Below are 20434 nucleotides of genomic sequence, written 5' to 3'. Positions count from 1 at the left end.
GGGACGTTCGGTGGTGTTCGTATGGACCCCAGGACACGTTGGGATAGCGGGAAACGAACTCGCCGACAAGTTTGCTAAAGATGCCACCCACAAACTGCCGTTGAAGATAGGCCTCGCGGCAACTCATATCAAATCGGTGTTACGCCGTCGGGTCTTTGGGATGCGGGCAGACGGATGGCTCTCTCTGTCCCCAACAAGCTGCGGTGAGTCGAGGAGGCCACGACCGTTTGGGGTTCCTCCGTGCGGTCCCCTCGCAGGGATTCTGTTCTCTGTAGGCTCCGCTTTGGTCACTCTTGTCAGACACATGGTCATCTGCTGTGTCAAGAGGACCCCCCTCATTGTCGCTGTGGTGCAACCATGACGGTGGCCCATCTGTTGTGGGAATGTCATCATTTAACCGCTCTCAGGCGTGCTTTTAATCTCCAGGGCGATTTATCTTCCCTTTTAGGTGACAATGTATCTATGGCAGATCGTGTTTTAAGTTTTATTCGCGCAGCGGTTTTTATAGGACCATTTAATTTTATTACATCACCATCTTTTGAGCTGTATCTTTTAGTTAGTTTTGTGTTGTAATTCGACTCCATCCTAATCTTCTAGGCTGGAGGTTTTAACGTGTTGCAGAGTGGCTGGCTCATCCTATTATTTTCGTGATCAGCCAGCCACGATCCTCAGCTGTACATTTTTTAATTCTTTCTGCCTTTCTTCTCTTTGTCGTTTTTGTTGTTGTGCTCCGTTTTCCATGTTTCTTTATTATTGACCTTGGGGATTTTCTTCCCCTGGAATGTTTATCTTGTGTTTCGAATGACTAATGGATGGTTTCACTGTGCTCTGTGTGTTTATGAAACAAGGGACCAATGACCTATGCAGTCTGGTCCCTTTCATTCTCAAACCAACCAACCACCAACGTTCTGTGCAAGCTGCTCGAACACATAGTGAGCCAGCGGTTGGGTTGGGTACTAGTCGCGGGGTCTACTAGATCCATCTCAGTGTGGGTTCCATACAGGCCGTTTTACCGCAGACAATCTGGTGAGCCTGGAGTCAGCAATCTTTACGGGCTTGGCTCGCCGTCAGCACCTCGTCGATGTCATCTTGACATGCAGAAGGCATACGATTAGACATGGCGCCAACACATCCTCTCTACGCTTCATGTTTGGGTTCTTTGTGGTCCATCGCCGACTTTCCTACGAAAATTTGTGGAGCATAGTACCTTCCACATGCAAGTCACGGCCTCCCATAGTTCCTCCCGCCGCTCTGCCCCCCCTCCCGCCGCCGCTCTGCCCCCCCTCCCGCCGCCGCTCTGACCCCCCTCCCGCCGCCGCTCTGACCCCCCTCCCGCCGCCGCTCTGCCCCCCCTCCCGCCTCCCCCTGCGGGTTCGGGGGTACGAATAGGCCCGCGGTATTCCTGCCTGTCGTAAGAGGCGACTAAAAGGAGTCTCAAACGTTTCGGCCTTATGTGATGGTCCCCTCTCGGGTTTGACCTCCATCTATCTAAATTATTCCGAAGAGCGAGCCAATTGGGGAAGGGCACCTTACATGGTGCACTGTATCCTTCGTGCAATTAGACCTATAGCCGTCTTTCTCGTCGTTGCAATGGTGTCCCGCTCGTATTCGATCTCTTGGGCGATTACCACGCTGCGCTCTGCAGTGTTTCTTTTAACTGTGACGACGACCTTGGCCATTTTTGCACCTAAGATCCAGCACGGTAGCCAGTCCGTTGTGGTGGGGTCGCCATGTACCCTCTTGGTTGTAGCCCCCTGACAACACAGGGATCGCTCTACTGATGCCTGCGCCGTTCACTCCCCACGTATGCCAAGGAGTAGATGCCCATCTCCCTGGGGCATCAGGACTCCCGGCAATGGCCATCCTGCCAGGTGGCCTTTGCTGTGGCTGGGTGGCGCCCGTGGGGAGGGCCCTTGGTCGGAGTAGGTGGCATCAGGGCGGATGACCCGCAATGAAGCGTGGTACATCATCTGTCGCTGGCGGCCAGCCGTCAGCAGTCTCTAAGCGTTCGAGAGCCCATTTTAAAGGTAACGTTTCTGACACCAAATCGTTCCCCTCCCTCGCCACACCATGGGAGGAACGACAGGCATTGCGTGACACTGAGACGTATTCGCCCAGATATCTTGTCTGTACCAGAGCTGATGGGGAATCTTTTCTATCCGTGAAGCCGCAGTTCTTTGTAGAGCATTTAGAGGACAAGTTCGGGGAGGTGGAGGGCTTGTCCAAGATGCGGTCTGGATCGGTGTTGATCAAAACGGCATCCTCTGCCCAGTCACGGAGGTTGCTCAATTGTGACAAGTTGGGGGATGTTTCCGTTAGCATCACGCCGCATAAGAGTCTGAACATGGTCCAGGGTATTATATTCCACCGGGATCTTCTTCTGCAGTCCGACGATGAATTACGCGCCAACCTCGAACGACGAGGTGTTCACTTCGTCCGGCGCGTCCATCGGGGTCCGAGGGATAATCAGGTAGCCACCGGTGCCTTCATCTTGGCCTTTGAGGGTGATGTCTTACCCGAAAAGGTTAAGGTGATGGTTTACCGTTGTGATGTGAAACCATATATCCCTCCTCCGATGCGGTGTTTTAAATGCTGGAAGTTCGGGCACATGTCATCTCGCTGTACTTCCAGCATCACGTGTCGGGATTGCGGACGTCCTTCGCATCCTGATACTCCATGTGCTCCGCCTCCCGTCTGTGTTAACTGTGGAGAACACCATTCCCCCTGCTCACCGGACTGTCGGATCTTCCAGAAGGAAAGGAAGATAATGGAATATAAGACCCTGGACCGCCTGACCTACACAGAGGCACGGCGGAAATATGAGCGGCTCCATCCTGTGCCCATGACATCCACCTATGCCGCTGCTGCAACAGCGGTCCGATCCTCTCCCGTGTCGTCACGTACTGTTGCCTCTCAGCTATGTCAAACTGACCCGGCCCCCTTGGTTGTGGGGAGCACTTCGCCCTCTGTTGCTCCATCTACTCCAGGAGCGACACCACCCCAACCATCGGGGACATTCGTCCCCCCTTCCCAGCTGGAGAAGCGTAAAGCTTCTTCGGCTACTCTAGCCAGGAAGGGGTCCCTTGGGGCCCTCCCTTCCCAGGCTTTGCCTAGTGTCAAAGCGGATACCCGCAAAGTTTTGAAGCAACAACCGGTCGCTGGTCATAGGGCTTCACGGTCGTCGTCCGTCCCTGAGACTGACCCAGTGGGGCCCTCCCAGCCAGACCCTCCCAAGGCACAGCGTGCGAAGCCGTTGAAGAAAAAGGCTCCCAAGCATCCTGACATTGCGGTGGCACCTGTCCCACCGCAACCTTCAACCTCTGCGTCTGAGGACGAGGTGGAGATCCTGGCGTCCGCTGAGGACCTCGATCTCGCCAGTCCCTCCGACGCCATGGACAGCACTGGCACAGGTGCTCACTTGGAGGCAGCGGGTGACCCCGTGGCGTAATCTGCCTTCCCTGTCCCGTCACGCCTTTCCCAGCAATGGCCAGTACCATCCTCCAGTGGAACTGCAGCGGTTTCTTCCACCATTTAGCTGAGCTCCGCCACCTTATCAGCCATCATCCTTTCCTTTGCATTGCTCTGCAGGAAACTTGGTTTCCAGCAATGCGAACCCCCGCCCTCCGTGGCTATCGGGGTTATTTTAAGAACCGGGCAACTTACGAAAGGGTGTCTGGTGGCGTCTGCATATATGTCCTGAACTCTCTTCACAGCGAGTTTGTACCTCTACAAACAGCTTTAGAGGCTGTCGCTGTTCGGGTGTGGACGCCACAGGCTATCACCGTCTGCAGTATTTACCTTCCACCTGATGGTACTGTCGCGCAGCATGTCCTGGCTGCTCTGATAGCACAACTGCCGCCACCTTTTTTGCTGCTGGGCGATTTCAATGCCCACAACCCTCTATGGGGTGGGACTGTCTCCGATGATCGTGGTCGGGCCGTGGAGCATGTGTTGGCTCAGCTCGACCTTAGCCTATTAAACACCGGTGCTCCCACGCATTTCAGTGTGGCCCATGGCTCGTTCTCGGCCATCGATCTCTCTATTTGCAGCCCTGGACTTGTCCCATCCCTCCACTGGAGGGTGCATCCTGACCTGTGTGGTAGTGACCATTTTCCCCTCTATTTGTCACTGCCACAGTGTCATTCTTCTGGGCGCTTGCCCCGCTGGGCTTTCCACAGGGCTGACTGGCCAGCTTTTACTTCCGCTGTCACCATTGCGTCTCCCCCACAGGGTGACATTGACGAGGTGGTCCGTGTTTTAACCACGTCCATCGTTTCAGCGGCCGAGGCTACCATCCCCCGTTCCTCTGGCCTCCCTCGGCGGAAGGCTGTCCCCTGGTGGTCGCCGGAGATTGCTGAGGCTATTCGCGACCGTAGGCGGGCTCTCCAGCGTCATAGGCGGCACCCGTCTCTGGAGACCCTCATCGCCTTTAAGAGGCTCCGTGCCTTCGCCCGTCGCCTTATTGCACGGCGTAAGCAGGAGTGCTGGGAGAGGTACGTCTCCTCCCTGGGCTCCCGTGTCTCGTCCTCGCACGTGTGGTCCCGTATCCGGCGGATTTATGGCTCCCCGACCCCTGTGGGTGTCCCTGGGCTCTCCTTGGACGGCGCTGTCTGCACGGACGCTGCCGCCATTGCTGAACGGCTAGCCGCGCACTTTGCTCAGAGCTCTGCGACTGCATCCTATCCCCCCGCCTTTCGCTCTCTAAAGGAGCGAGCCGAGCGGACGCCGTTCTCATTCCACCCGCGTCATTATGAAACATACAATGCTCCATTCAGCGAGAGGGAACTCCTCGCTGCCCTCGCCGATTGCCCTGATACAGCACCAGGACCGGACTGCATCCATGCGCAGATGCTGAAGCATCTCTCCAGGGACTGCCAGAGACACATCCTCGCCATCTTTAACCGCATTTGGAACGAGGGCGTGTTCCCGTCGCAATGGCGAGAGGGTCTTATTGTCCCCATCGTGAAGCCCGGTGCGGACCCACTGGCGGTGGACAGCTATCGTCCCATTACCCTCACCAACGTTTTGTGCAAATTGCTCGAACGTATGGTGGGGCGGCGTTTGTGTTGGGTCCTTGAGTCGCGCGGTCTCCTCGCTCCATCCCAGGGTGGCTTCCGTCGGGGCCGGTCTGCAGTGGACAATTTGGTGCGGCTGGAATCTGCTGTCCGTACGGCTTTTGCCCGACGTCAGCACCTTGTTGCTGTATTTTTCGATCTGCGGAAGGCGTATGACACCACATGGAGGCATCACATCCTCGCCACGTTGCATGGGTGGGGTCTTCGTGGTCGGCTCCCGGCTTTTCTTCAAAGCTTTTTATTGCGCCGCTCTTTCCGGGTGCAAGTCGGTGCCACCTCTAGTTCCTCTTATATACAGGAAAATGGGGTCCCGCAGGGCTCGGTGTTGAGCGTCTCGTTATTTCTAGTGGCCATTAATGGTCTGGCTGCAGCAGTGGGGTCGTCGGTGTCTCCTTCTTTGTATGCCGACGACTTCTGCATCTCCTTTAGCTCCACGACTACGGGAGTCGCCGAACGCAGGTTGCAAGTCGCCGTTCGCAAGGCAGCATCATGGGCTCTGGCTCATGGTTTTCAGTTCTCTGCTGCCAAGACTCGGGTTATGCACTTCTGCAGGCGTCGGACGGTCCACCCTCATCCTGAACTTTACCTCGACGGCCACCTGCTTGACGTGGTGGACACTTGCCGCTTCTTGGGACTCGTGTTTGATGCCCGGCTCACATGGGTTCCTCATGTTACTCAGCTGAAGCAAAAATGCTGGCGGCACCTCAACGCCCTCCGCTGCCTTAGCCACACGTCTTGGGGTGCAGATCGCCGCACGCTGCTGCGGTTGTACAGAGCCCTTGTGCAGTCCCGGCTTGATTATGGGAGCCTGGCCTATGGGTCTGCGTCACCCTCAGTGTTGAAGTTGTTAGACCCCATACACCACTGTGGGGTCCGGCTTGCAACTGGCGCTTTTCGTACGAGCCCCGTGGATAGTTTACTGGTGGAGGCCGGGGTTCCCCCGCTGCGGATTCGCCGCCATCGACTGCTCGCCGACTATGCTGTCCACGTGCATTGCTCGCCAGGCCATCCCAATCGTCGGCTGCTTTTCCCTGCCATGGTCCTCCATCTGCCCGAACGGCGACCTAGGTCTGGGCTTTCCGTAGCTGTCCGTGTCCAGTCCCTGCTGTCAGAACTGGGGTCATTCCCTCTTCTGCCTCCCTTCCGGGTCCATACACCTACGCCTCCCTGGTGTTTGTCCCGGCCGTCTGTCCGTCTGGATTTGGCACAGGGCCCTAAGGACTCGGTTCCGCCTGTGGCCCTCCGTCGCCGTTTTCTTGCTCTCCTCGCCTCATTTTCGGACTGTGAGACTGTCTACACTGATGGTTCCCTGGTTGATGGTCGCACCGCCTACGCCTTTGCTCGCTCTGACCATGTTGAGCAACGCTCCTTGCCGGCTGGCTGCAGTATTTTTACTGCAGAGCTGGTGGCCATCTTGCGCGCTCTTGAGCACATGCGTTTCTGCTCAGGTAGGTCCGTTGTCATCTGCAGTGACTCCCTGAGCAGCCTTCAGGCCATCGACCGCTGCTATCCCTCCACTCCTCTGGTGTCCTCCATTCAGGAGGCTGTTTCCGCCATTGCCCGTTCTGGTGGTTCAGTGGTCCTGGTTTGGACGCCCGGTCATGTTGGCATCCCAGGGAACGAACGTGTAGACAGGCTGGCCAAAGGGGCGATAGCCGCCCCAGCTTTGGAGATCGGCCTTACGGCTCGCGACCAGCAGCTGGTGTTGCGCCGTAAGGTACTTGGGATGTGGGCTGCTGAGTGGCGTGGCATGACAGCCCCGAATAAACTACGGGCTGTCAAGGGGACGACCGATGTGTGGCGTTCCTCCCTGCGGGCTTCTCGCAGGGACTCGGTAGTCCTGTGTCGGCTGCGCATCGGCCATACCTACCTGACGCACGGCCATCTGTTGCGTCAGGAGGATCCCCCCTTGTGTCAGTGTGGGTCCCGGCTGACGGTCGGCCACATTTTGCTGGAGTGTCCTCGACTGCGCACACTCCGGCAATCTTTTAATCTCCCGGGCACTTTGGCTTTGGTTTTATCCGACGATGCCTCCATGGCTGATACCGTTTTAAATTTTATTCGTGGTAGTCCGTTTTATGGTTCGATTTAGGGAGGTCCTGCGCCTTTCCCTTTCTGTGTCTATTGTCCTTGTGTCTGTTGCTGTTCTGGTGTGCTGTGAGATGGTTGACTCTTTCCCATTTTTGATCTCGTGGTCAGTCAACCAGTCTCCGGCCATCTTCCTTTCTTCTGTTTATTTCTGTCTGATGTTCCTCTGTCCTTGTCTGTAGTGTTTTATCTGGTTTTTATCTGCTTCGTAGATTTTCGGCTCGCCTGATTTTGGAATGGGGGACTGATGACCTTCGCTGTTTGGTCCCCCTTAAACATCCAACAACCACCACCACCCCTCCCGCCGCCGCTCTGCCCCCCCTCCCGCCGCCGCCGCTCTGCCCCCCCTCCCGCCGCCGCCGCTCTGCCCCCCCTCCCGCCGCCGCCGCTCTGCCCCCCCTCCCGCCGCCGCCGCTCTGCCCCCCCTCCCGCCGCCGCCGCTCTGCCCCCCCTCCCGCCGCCGCCGCTCTGCCCCCCCTCCCGCCGCCGCCGCTCTGCCCCCCCTCCCGCCGCCGCCGCTCTGCCCCCCCTCCCGCCGCCGCCGCTCTGCCCCCCCTCCCGCCGCCGCCGCTCTGCCCCCCCTCCCGCCGCCGCCGCTCTGCCCCCCCTCCCGCCGCCGCCGCTCTGCCACCCCTCCCGCCGCCGCCGCTCTGCCCCCCCTCCCGCCGCCGCCGCTCTGCCCCCCCTCCCGCCGCCGCCGCTCTGCCCCCCCTCCCGCCGCCGCCGCTCTGCCCCCCCTCCCGCCGCCGCCGCTCTGCCCCCCCTCCCGCCGCCGCCGCTCTGCCCCCCCTCCCGCCGCCGCCGCTCTGCCCCCCCTCCCGCCGCCGCCGCTCTGCCCCCCCTCCCGCCGCCGCCGCTCTGCCCCCCCTCCCGCCGCCGCCGCTCTGCCCCCCCTCCCGCCGCCGCCGCTCTGCCCCCCCTCCCGCCGCCGCCGCTCTGCCCCCCCTCCCGCCGCCGCCGCTCTGCCCCCCCTCCCGCCGCCGCCGCTCTGCCCCCCCTCCCGCCGCCGCCGCTCTGCCCCCCCTCCCGCCGCCGCCGCTCTGCCCCCCCTCCCGCCGCCGCCGCTCTGCCCCCCCTCCCGCCGCCGCCGCTCTGCCCCCCCTCCCGCCGCCGCCGCTCTGCCCCCCCTCCCGCCGCCGCCGCTCTGCCCCCCCTCCCGCCGCCGCCGCTCTGCCCCCCCTCCCGCCGCCGCCGCTCTGCCCCCCCTCCCGCCGCCGCCGCTCTGCCCCCCCTCCCGCCGCCGCCGCTCTCCCCCCCCTCCCGCCGCCGCCGCTCTGCCCCCCCTCCCGCCGCCGCCGCTCTGCCCCCCCTCCCGCCGCAGCCGCTCTGCGCCCCCCCCCCCTGTCCCGCCGCCGCTCTGCCCTCCCCCCCCCTGTCCCGCCGCCGCTCTGCCCCCCCCCCCTGTCCCGCCGCCGCTCTGCCCCCCCCCCTGTCCCGCCGCCGCTCTGCCCCCCCCCTGTCCCGCCGCCGCTCTGCCCCCCCCCTCCCGCCTGCGGTATTCCTGCCTGTCATCAGAGGCGATTAAAAGGAGTCTCAACTGTTTCGGCCTTTAATGTGATGCTCCCAATTGGGGTTTGACATCCATTTTTCCAAATTCTGCAGAAGTACGAGCCTTTTGGGGAAGGACACCTTACGTGGTGTACCATCAGTCCTCTGTGCCCTAAAACCTTGGCACTCTTTATCGCTTTGGCGTCGTAACTGCACCCTCCATCAGTCATTTTTTGCATACACACCTGATAGTGTCGCAGGCTGATACTGATCTTCGGCCTGGCATGGCTGCTTGTCCTGTTCCAGAGGTTGTCCCTCAGTCTGCAAGATCCCCCTGCGGGTTCGGGGGTTAGAATCGGCCCGCGGTATTCCTGCCTGTCGTAAGAGGCGACTAAAAGGAGTCTCAAACGTTTCGGCCTTATGTGATGGTCCCCTCTCGGGTTTGACCTCCATCTATCCAAATTATTCCGAAGAGCGAGCCAATTGGGGAAGGGCACCTTACATGGTGCACTGTATCCTTCGTGCAATTAGACCTATTGCCGTCTTTCTCGTCGTTGCGATGGTGTCCCGCTCGTTTTCGATCTCATGGGCGATTACCACGCTGCACTCTGCAGTGTTTCTTTTAACTGTGACGACGACCTTGGCCATTTTTGCACCTAAGATCCAGCACGGTAGCCAGTCCGTTGTGGTGGGGTCGCCATGTACCCTCTTGGTTGTAGCCCCCTGACAACACAGGGATCGCTCTACTGATGCCTGCGCCGTTCACTCCCCACGTATGCCAAGGAGTAGATGCCCATCTCCCTGGGGCATCGGGACTCCCGGCAATGGCCATCCTGCCAGGTGGCCTTTGCTGTGGCTGGGTGGCGCCCGTGGGGAGGGCCCTTGGTCGGAGTAGGTGGCATCAGGGCGGACGACCCGCAATGAAGCGTGGTACATCATCTGTCGCTGGCGGCCAGCCGCCAGCAGTCTCTAAGCGTTCTCGGGCTCAATTTAATGCTGAAAAGTACAATCCGAAAACGTTCCCCTCTCTGGCCACGCCGTGGGAGGAACGTAAATCTCAGGATGGCAGTAGCACTTATTCGCCCCGATTCTTAGTTTGTACGAGAGCTGATGGGGAGTCTTTTCTCTCAACAAAGCCTCAGTTCTTCGTCGAGCATTTAGAGGACAAGTTTGGGGAGGTGGAGGGCTTGTCAAAAATGCGCTCTGGATCGGTCCTGATCCAAACGGCATCCTCTGCCCAGTCACGACGGTTACTTGCTTGTGATAAGTTGGGGGATGTTGCTGTTACGATCACACCGCATAAGAGTTTAAATATGGTCCAGGGAGTTATTTACCATAAGGACCTTCTTTTGCAGTCTGATGACGAGCTGCGCGCCAACTTAGAGCGCAGAGGTGTACATTTCGTCCGGCGCGTTCATCGGGGTCCGAAGGAAAATCAGATAGCTACCGGTGCCTTCATCTTGGCCTTCGAGGGTGATACGTTACCGGAAAAGGTCAAGGTGATGGTCTACCGATGTGACGTCAGGCCCTATATTCCTCCCCCGATGCGGTGCTTCAAGTGCTGGAAGTTTGGCCATATGTCTTCCCGCTGCACTTCCAGCCTCACATGTCGAGATTGCGGACGCCCGTCTCATCCCGATACTCCATGTGCCCCGCCTCCCATCAGTGTCAACTGCGGGGAGCACCATTCACCTTGCTCGCCAGACTGCAGAATCTTCCAGAAAGAACGCAAAATCATGGAATATAAGACCCTGGACCGACTGACTTATACTGAAGCCAAGCGGAAATACGACCGATTACATCCCGTGCGAATGACGTCATCCTACGCCGCCGCTACGACACCTGTGCCCGCCCCATCAGTTTCACGACTTCCAGCCAGCTCGATAACCAGTAAGACTCCTCCTGCCCCCTTGCCAGTGGGGGGCTCTACCCACCGGGTTGCTCCTGCGCCACCTACCTCAGGGGCAACACCATCCCCCCCATCAGGGACGTCCGTCCCTGCTTCTAAGCCGGAGAAGTGTCCAACTTCTTCGGCTTCTCACGCTCGCAAGGGGTCCCTCGGGTCCCTCCCTTCCCAGGTTTCCACCAGTGGGAAGGCTGACGACCGCCAGTGGCGTAAGTGCCCGCAATCAGCTGGTCGACGGGCTTCACGATCCTCCTCAGTCCCGGAGACTGAATCGGTGAAGCCCTCCCAGCCAGTTAAACCCAAGGAGCAGCGTGAGAAATCAAAGAAGAAGAGCTCTAAGCCCAAGGAACACGCGGTGGCAGCCACCCCACCGCCACCTTACAGCTCTGCGTCTGAGGACGAGGTGGAGATCCTGGCGTCCGCTGAGGACCTAGAACTCGCCGGTCCCTCAGACGCCATGGATAACACTAGCACGGGTGCTCAATCGGAGGCAGCAGGTGACCCAGCGGCGTAATCTGCCTTCCCCGTCCTGTCACGCCTTTCTCAGCCATGGACAATACCATCCTCCAGTGGAACTGCAGCGGTTTCTTCCACCATTTAGCTGAGCTCCGCCAACTTCTCAGCCTTCGCCCTTTCTTCTGCATTGCTCTCCAGGAAACTTGGTTTCCGGCGATGCGAACCCCCGCCCTCCGTGGCTATCGGGGTTATTACAAGAACCGAGCAGCTTATGAAAGGGTGTCTGGTGGCGTCTGCATTTATGTCCTTCACACTCTGCATAGCGAGTCTGTCCCTCTCCAGACGACTTTAGAGGCTGTCGCTGTACGCGTGTGGACGCCACAGGCTGTTACCGTCTGCAGTCTTTACATTCCACCGGATGGTGATGTCTCGCAGCATGTCCTGGCTGCACTGGTCGCCCAATTGCCGCCACCTTTCTTGCTATTGGGCGACTTCAACGCTCATAACCCTCTGTGGGGTGGGTCAGTGGCAACAGGTCGAGGCGCCATCATTGAGCATTTATTGTCGCAGCTCGATCTCTCGCTGTTAAATGATGGCGCCTTCACGCACTTCAGTGTGGCGCATGGCACCTACTCCGCCATTGACCTTTCCATCTGTAGCCATAGCCTCTTACCGTCTATCCACTGGAGTGTGCATGACGACCTGTGTGGTAGTGACCATTTTCCGATCTTTTTGTCACTACCACAGCGCCACTCTTCTGGGCGCCCTAGCAGATGGGCTATGAATAAGGCTGACTGGGACTTGTTCTCCTCCACTGCCGCTTTTGAGCCTCTCTCTACCGATGACATTGATGCGGTGGTTCAATCGGTCACCACCAGCATCGTTACTGCCGCCGAATCTGCCATTCCCCATTCCTGTGGGTCCCCTCGGCGGAAGGCTGTGCCTTGGTGGTCGCCTGAGATCGCTGAAGCGATTAAAGATCGCCGGCGGGCGCTCCAGCGTCACAAGCGACACCCCTCCCTCGACCACCTTATCGCCTTCAAACGGCTGCGTGCGCGGGCCCGCCTCCTTATCCGCCAAGGCAAGAAGGAGTGCTGGGAGCGGTATGTGTCCACCATTGGCCTCCATGTCACTCCCTCGCAGGTCTGGGCCAAGATTCGACGCGTCTACGGCTATCGGCCACCTGCCAGCGTCCCTGCGCTCTCACTGAATGGAGCAGTTTGTACTGACTCCGACGTCATTGCCAATCGCTTAGCAGAGCATTTTGGTATGAGTTCCGCTTCTGCGAATTACCCCCAGGCCTTCCGCTCCATTAAAGAGCGGATGGAACGTCGGAGCCTTTCGTTTCGCACCAACCACCCAGAATCTTACAATGCTCCATTTAGTGAGTGGGAATTTCGCAGTGCCCTCGCTGCTTGCCCTGATACCGCTCCTGGGCCAGATGGCATCCACTGTCAGATGCTGAAACACCTTTCAGTGGACTGCCAGCGGCGCCTTCTCGATCTTTACAACCGTCTTTGGGTCGAGGGGGAGTTTCCGTCGCAGTGGCGGGAAGGCATTGTCATCCCCGTTTTGAAGCCTGGAAAGAACCCTCTGGAGGTGGACAGCTACCGTCCCATTAGCCTCACCAACGTTCTTTGCAAGTTGCTTGAACGGATGGTGAGCCGGCGCTTGCATTGGGTACTGGAGTCTCGGGGCCTTCTGGCTCCATCTCAGGGTGGGTTCCGTAAAGGCCGCTCCGCCGCCGACAATCTGGTGAGCCTGGAGTCGGCCATCCGTACTGCCTTTTCCCGCCGTCAGCACCTGGTCGCTGTCTTTTTCGACATGCGGAAGGCGTACGATACGACATGGCGTCATCACATTCTTTCTACGCTTCATGGATGGGGTCTTCGGGGTCCTCTGCCGATTTTTATCCGCAATTTTCTGTCGTGTCGTACCTTCCGCGTGCAAGTCGCGGCCTCGTATAGTTCCTCCCACGCCCAGGAGAACGGTGTGCCACAGGGCTCTGTTTTAAGTGTCTGTCTGTTTTTAATAGCCATTAACGGTCTTGCTGCGGCCGTGGGAACCTCTGTCTCCGCTTCCCTGTATGCTGACGACTTCTGCCTTTATTACAGCTCTACTGGCATTGCAGCTGTTGAACGTCAGCTACAGGGCGCTATCCGTAAGGCGCAGTCTTGGGCTGTAGCGCATGGCTTTCAGTTTTCGGCAGCCAAGACCTGCGTTCTGCATTTCTGCCGGCGCCGAACAGTCCATCCTGAGCCGCGGCTTTATCTTGCCGACGAACTCCTTGCTGTGGTGGAGACCCACAGGTTTTTGGGGGTGGTTTTCGATGCCCGGTTGACTTGGCTGCCTCATATCCGGCAGCTTAAACAGACGTGTTGGCGGCATCTAAACGCTCTGAGATGCTTGAGCCACACCCGCTGGGGCGCCGACCGCTTTACCCTGTTGCGGCTCTACCAGGCGTTAATCCAGTCCCGTCTGGATTATGGGAGCCTGGCTTATGGCTCAGCATCCCCGTCTGCGTTACAGGTGCTGGACCCAATTCTCCACAGCGGGATACGCCTTGCCACTGGTGCTTTCCGCACCAGCCCCGTGGACAGCGTACTAGTGGACGCAGGTGTACCTCCCCTGCGGTTCCGACGCCAACGTTTGCTGGCCGCTTATGCTGCCCATGTTCTAAGCTCGCCCGGGCATCCAAATTATCGTCTCCTGTTCCCGCGATCGGTCGTCCATCTGCCGGATCGTCGGCCCCGGTCTGGTTGTACAATAGCGGTCCGCGTCAAAGAGCTTCTCTCTGGGCTTCAGGTTTTTACTGTTCCACCTCCTTTCCGGGCTACTTTTCATACACCCCCATGGTGTGTTCGTCGCCCTAGCCTTCGGCTCGACTTGGCACAGGGCCCTAAGGACTCAGTCCCTCCAGAGGCCCTCCGCCGCCGCTTTTATTCTATCCTGGCCACGTATCAGGGCTCTGGTATTGTCTACACTGACGGTTCGATGGTTGCTGGTCGTGTCGGGTATGCGCTCACTCTAGGGGACCGTTCCGAACAACGTTCCTTGCCGGATGGCTGCAGCGTTTACACTGCTGAACTGGTCGCCATCTTTCGTGCCCTAGAGTATATCCGCTCCTGCTCAGGTGAGTCCTTCATTATCTGTAGCGATTCCCTGAGCGGTTTACGAGCTCTCGACCAGTGTTTCCCTCGTTCTCGTTTGGTGATGGCAATCCACGAGTCTCTGCATACTCTCGCCTGTTGCGGCCGCTCTGTGGTCTTTGTGTGGACCCCCGGTCATGTCGGTATCCCGGGTAACGAACATGTTGACCGCCTGGCGAAAGAGCCCACCAGCAAGCCATCTCTGGACCTTGGCCTCCCTGAGACTGATTTGCGGGCAGTCTTCCGCCGCAAAATCTTGGCGCTATGGGACGAGGAATGGCGCCAACTGACACTGTCCAATAAACTCCGTGCTGTCAAGGAGACGACGGCTGTGTGGCGGTCATCCCTGCGAGCCACTCGCAGGGACTCGGTAGTTCTTTGCCGGCTCCGCATTGGCCACTCCCGGCTGACACACAGTTATTTACTGCGCAGGGAGGACCCTCCTGAATGTCGCTGCGGGGCGGCTTTTACAGTGGCCCACATTCTGTTGGCCTGCCCCCTTTTAGCTGTGGTCAGGCAGACATTTGCGCTGCCTGATACGCTCCCTGCCCTTTTAACAGACGACTCCGCTATGGCTGACTTAGTTTTACGTTTTATTCGGGCAGGGGGATTTTATCATTTAATCTGAGTGTTTCTGTTTTATTTTTTTGTTTTGTGTTGATTCTGGCCTTTGGCCTATGATTTTACACTGATTTTTTAATGTGTTTCTAAGTGGTTGGCTTTTCCTTTTTTATTTCTATGGTCGGCCAACCACCGTCCATCTCTCTGTGGTTTTCGTTCGTTTTGTCTTGTCCTTGTCTCAGTCTCTCCTGTTCTGTATCGTCTGTGATCTCTTCTGTTCCTCGTTTTTGTTCTCTGTGGGTGTTCTATGTCTTTGGAAAAAGGGACCGATGACCATGGCAGTCTGGTCCCTTTAATCCCCCAAACCAACCAACCAAATCAGTCTGCAAGATCCGGGCGGTCGCAGAGGGAGGGCTTACTGGTAGTTGGGAGCTCCAACGTCAGGCGCGTAATGGGGCCCCTTAGGGAAACGGCAGCAAGAGAGGGGAATAAAGCCACTGTGCACTCCGTGTGCATACCGGGGGGAGTCATTCCTGATGCGGAAAGGGTCCTTCCGGATGCCATGAAGGGTACAGGGTGCACTCATCTGCATGTGATCGCTCATGTCGGCACCAATGATGTGTGTCGCTATGGATCAGAGGAAATCCTCTCTGGCTTCCGGCGGCTATCTGATTTGGTGAAGACTGCCAGTCTCGCTAGCGGGATGAAAGCAGAGCTCACCATCTGCAGCATCGTCGACAGGACTGACTGCGGACCTTTGGTACAGAGCCGAGTGGAGGACCCCCTGCGGGTTCGGGGGTTAGAATAGGCCCGCGGTATTCCTGCCTGTCGTAAGAGGCGACTAAAAGGAGTCTCAAACGTTTCGGCCTTATGTGATGGTCCCCTCTCGGGTTTGACCTCCATCTATCTAAATTATTCCGAAGAGCGAGCCAATTGGGGAAGGGCACCTTACATGGTGCACTGTATCCTTCGTGCAATTAGACCTATAGCCGTCTTTCTCGTCGTTGCAATGGTGTCCCGCTCGTTTTCGATCTCTTGGGCGATTACCACGCTGCACTCTGCAGTGTTTCTTTTAACTGTGACGACGACCTTGGCCATTTTTGCACCTAAGATCCAGCACGGTAGCCAGTCCGTTGTGGTGGGGTCGCCATGTACCCTCTTGGTTGTAGCCCCCTGACAACACAGGGATCGCTCTACTGATGCCTGCGCCGTTCACTCCCCACGTATGCCAAGGAGTAGATGCCCATCTCCCTGGGGCATCGGGACTCCCGGCAACGGGCATCCTGCCAGGTGGCCGTTGCTGTGGCTGGGTGGCGCCCGTGGGGAGGGCCCTTGGTCGGAGTAGGTGGCATCAGGGCGGATGACCCGCAATAAAGCGTGGTACATCTTCTCTTGCTGGCGGCCAGCCGTCAGCAGTCTCTAAGCGTTCCAAAGCTCAATTCAAGGCTAACGTGTATGACCCCAAATCGTTCCCCTCCCTGGCCACACCATGGGAGGAACGAAGGGCTATGAATGAGAGCGAAAGATACTCGCCCCGATATCTCGTCTGTACCAGATCTGACGGGGAATCTTTTATGTCCGTGAAGCCTCAGTTCTTTGTCGAGCATTTAGAGGACAAGTTTGGGGAGGTGGAGGGCTTGTCCAAGATGCGGTCCGGATCGGTGTTGATAAAAACGGCATCCTCCGCCCAGTCGCGGGCCTTGCTCGCTTGTACTAAGCTGGGGGATGTCTCTGTCACTATCACGCCCCATAAGAGTCTGAACATGGTCCAGGGCATTATCTTTCACAGGGATCTGCTTTTACAGTCCGACGACGAGCTGCGCGCCAACTTGGAGCGCCGAGGTGTCCATTTCGTCCGGCGCGTCCACCGGGGTCCGAGGGATCGTCAAGTTGCCACCGGTGCCTTCATCTTGGCCTTCGAGGGTGACACGTTACCTGAGAAAGTCAAGGTGATGGTGTACCGTTGTGATGTCAAGCCGTATATCCCTCCCCCGATGCGATGCTTCAAGTGTTGGAAGTTCGGCCACATGTCTTCCCGCTGTGCGTCCGACCTCGTCTGTCGCGATTGCGGTCGACCTTCCCATCCAGATCATCCCTGTGCGCCGCCTCCAATCTGTGTGAACTGTGGTGCGCACCATCCGCCTTGCTCGCCAGACTGTCCGATTCTGCAGAAGGAGCGGAAGATCATGGAAATAAAGACTCTCGACCGCCTGACGTACACTGAGGCGAAGCGAAAATATGATCGACTTCATCCGGTGCGCATGACAGCTTCATATGCCGCAACTGTCACTCCTTCTACAATTCCATCCGCACCAGTCAGCTCCCAGAGTCGAAGTCCCACACCTGCCCCCTTGATGGTGGGGGGCACTAAACCTCCTGTTGCTCCTGCTCCATCTACTTCAGGAGCAACACCCCCCCAACCATCGGGGACATCAGTCCCCCCCTTCCCAGCCGGAGAAGCGTAAGACTTCTTCGGCTCCTCTCGTAAGGAAGGGGTCCCTTGGGGACCTTCCTTCGCACGCTCCGACCGGTTCCAAAGCCGACGGCCGCAAGTGGCTCAAACAACCGCCAGTCCCTGGTCGTCGGGACACACGGTCATCGTCTGTCCCTGAGACCGCCCCAGTTGCGCCCTCCCAGCCTGCGCCACCAAAGGCACGGCGCGAGAAGCAGCAGAAGAAGAAACTCCCCAAGGCTACCGACATTGCGGTGGCACCCATTCCACCGCTTCCTACAAGCTCTGCGTCTGAGGATGAGGTGGAGATTCTGGCGTCCGCTGAGGACATGGATCTCGCCAGTCCCTCGGATGCAGTAGATGGCTGTTTTCCAGGTGGTGACTCTGTAGCAGCAGGGGCCCCGGAGGCGTAGTCTGCCTCCCCAGTCCCTTCACGCCTTTCCCATCCATGGCTAATAACATCCTCCAGTGGAACTGCAGCGGTTTCTTCCACCATCTAGCTGAGCTCCGCCACCTTATCAGCCGTCATCCTTTCCTTTGCATTGCTCTGCAGGAAACTTGGTTTCCAGCAATGCGAACCCCCGCCCTCCGTGGCTATCGGGGTTATTTTAAGAACCGGGCAACTTACGAAAGGGTGTCTGGTGGCGTCTGTATTTATGTCCTGAACTCTCTTCACAGCGAGTTTGTGCCTCTACAAACAGCTTTAGAGGCTGTCGCTGTTCGGGTGTGGACGCCCCAGGCCATTACCGTCTGCAGTATTTCCCTTCCACCTGATGGTACTGTCGCGCAGCATGTCCTGGCTGCTCTGATAGCACAACTGCCGCCACCTTTTTTGCTGCTGGGCGATTTCAATGCCCACAACCCTCTATGGGGTGGGAGTGTCTCCGATGATCGTGGTCGGGCCGTGGAGCATGTGTTGGCTCAGCTCGACCTTAGCCTCTTGAACACCGGTGCTCCCACGCATTTCAGTGTGGCCCACGGCTCGTTCTCGGCCATCGATCTCTCTATTTGCAGCCCTGGACTTGTCCCATCCCTCCACTGGAGGGTGCATCCTGACCTGTGTGGTAGTGACCATTTTCCCATCTATTTGTCACTGCCACAGTGTCATTCTTCTGGGCGCTTGCCCCGCTGGGCTCTCCACAGGGCTGACTGGCCAGCTTTTACTTCCGCTGTAACCATTGCGTCTCCCCCACAGGGTGACATTGACGAGGTGGTCTGTGTTTTAACCACGTCCATCATTTCAGCGGCCGAGGCTACCATCCCCCGTTCCTCTGGCCTCCCTCGGCGGAAGGCTGTCCCCTGGTGGTCGCCGGAGATTGCTGAGGCTATTCGCGACCGTAGGCGGGCTCTCCAGCGTCATAGGCGGCACCCGTCTCTGGAGACCCTCATCGCCTTTAAGAGGCTCCGTGCCTTCGCCCGTCGACTTCTTGCACGGCGTAAGCAGGAGTGCTGGGAGAGGTACGTCTCCTCCCTGGGCTCCCGTGTCTCGTCCTCGCACGTGTGGTCCCGGATCCGGCGGATTTATGGCTCCCAGACTCCTGTGGGTGTCCCTGGGATCTCCTTGGACGGCGCTGTCTGCACGGACGCTGCCGCCATTGCTGAACGGCTAGCCGCGCACTTTGCTCAGAGCTCTGCGACTGCATCCTATCCCCCCGCCTTTCGCTCTCTAAAGGAGCGAGCCGAGCGGACGCCGTTCTCATTCCACACGCGTCATTATGAAACATACAATGCTCCTTTCAGCGAGAGGGAACTCCTCGCTGCCCTCGCCGATTGCCCTGATACAGCACCAGGACCTGACTGCATCCACGCGCAGATGCTGAAGCATCTCTCCAGGGACTGCCAGACACACATCCTCGCCATCTTTAACCGTATTTGGAGCGAGGGCGTGTTCCCGTCGCAATGGCGAGAGGGTCTTATTGTCCCCATCGTGAAGCCCGGTGCGGACCCACTGGCGGTGGACAGCTATCGTCCCATTACCCTCACCAACGTTTTGTGCAAATTGCTCGAACGTATGGTGGGGCGGCGTTTGTGTTGGGTCCTTGAGTCGCGCGGTCTCCTCGCTCCGTCCCAGGGTGGCTTCCGTCGGGGCCGGTCTGCGGTGGACAATTTGGTGCGGCTGGAATCTGCTGTCCGTACGGCTTTTGCCCGACGTCAGCACCTTGTTGCTGTATTTTTCGATCTGCGGAAGGCGTATGACACCACATGGAGGCATCACATCCTCGCCACGTTGCATGGGTGGGGTCTTCGTGGTCGGCTCCCGGCTTTTCTCCAAAGCTTTTTATTGCGCCGCTCTTTCCGGGTGCAAGTGGGTGCCACCTCTAGTTCCTCTTATATACAGGAAAATGGGGTCCCGCAGGGCTCAGTGTTGAGCGTCTCGTTATTTCTAGTGGCCATTAATGGTCTGGCTGCAGCAGTGGGGTCGTCGGTGTCTCCTTCTTTGTATGCCGACGACTTCTGCATCTCATTTAGCTCCACGACTACGGGAGTCGCTGAACGCAGGTTGCAAGTCGCCGTTCGCAAGGCAGCATCATGGGCTCTGGCTCATGGTTTTCAGTTCTCTGCTGCCAAGACTCGGGTTATGCACTTCTGCAGGCGTCGGACGGTCCACCCTCATCCTGACCTTTACCTCGACGGCCACCTGCTTGAAGTGGTGGACACTTGCCGCTTCTTGGGACTCGTGTTTGATGCCCGGCTCACATGGGTTCCTCATGTTACTCAGCTGAAGCAAAAATGCTGGCGGCACCTCAACGCCCTCCGCTGCCTTAGCCACACGTCTTGGGGTGCAGATCGCTGCACGCTGCTGCGGTTGTACAGAGCCCTTGTGCAGTCTCGGCTTGATTATGGGAGCCTGGCCTATGGGTCTGCATCACCCTCAGTGTTGAAGTTGTTAGACCCCATACACCACTGTGGGGTCCGGCTTGCAACTGGCGTTTTTCGTACGAGCCCCGTGGATAGTCTACTGGTGGAGGCCGGGGTTCCCCCGCTGCGGTTTCGCCGCCATCGACTGCTCGCCGACTATGCTGTCCACGTGCATTGCTCGCCAGGCCATCCCAATCGTCGCCTGCTTTTCCCTGCCATGGTCCTCCATCTGCCCGAACGGCGACCTAGGTCTGGGCTTTCCGTAGCTGTCCGTGTCCAGTCCCTGCTGTCAGAACTGGGGTCATTCCCTCTTCTGCCTCCCTTCCGGGTCCGTACACCTACGCCTCCCTGGTGTTTGTCCCGGCCGTCTGTCCGTCTGGATTTGGCACAGGGCCCTAAG

The sequence above is a fragment of the Schistocerca serialis genome, chromosome 2 (genome assembly GCF_023864345.2).
Source record: "Schistocerca serialis cubense isolate TAMUIC-IGC-003099 chromosome 2, iqSchSeri2.2, whole genome shotgun sequence".
NCBI lineage: Eukaryota > Metazoa > Arthropoda > Insecta > Orthoptera > Acrididae > Schistocerca > Schistocerca serialis.
Note: the sequence above shows the minus strand (reverse complement) of the source record.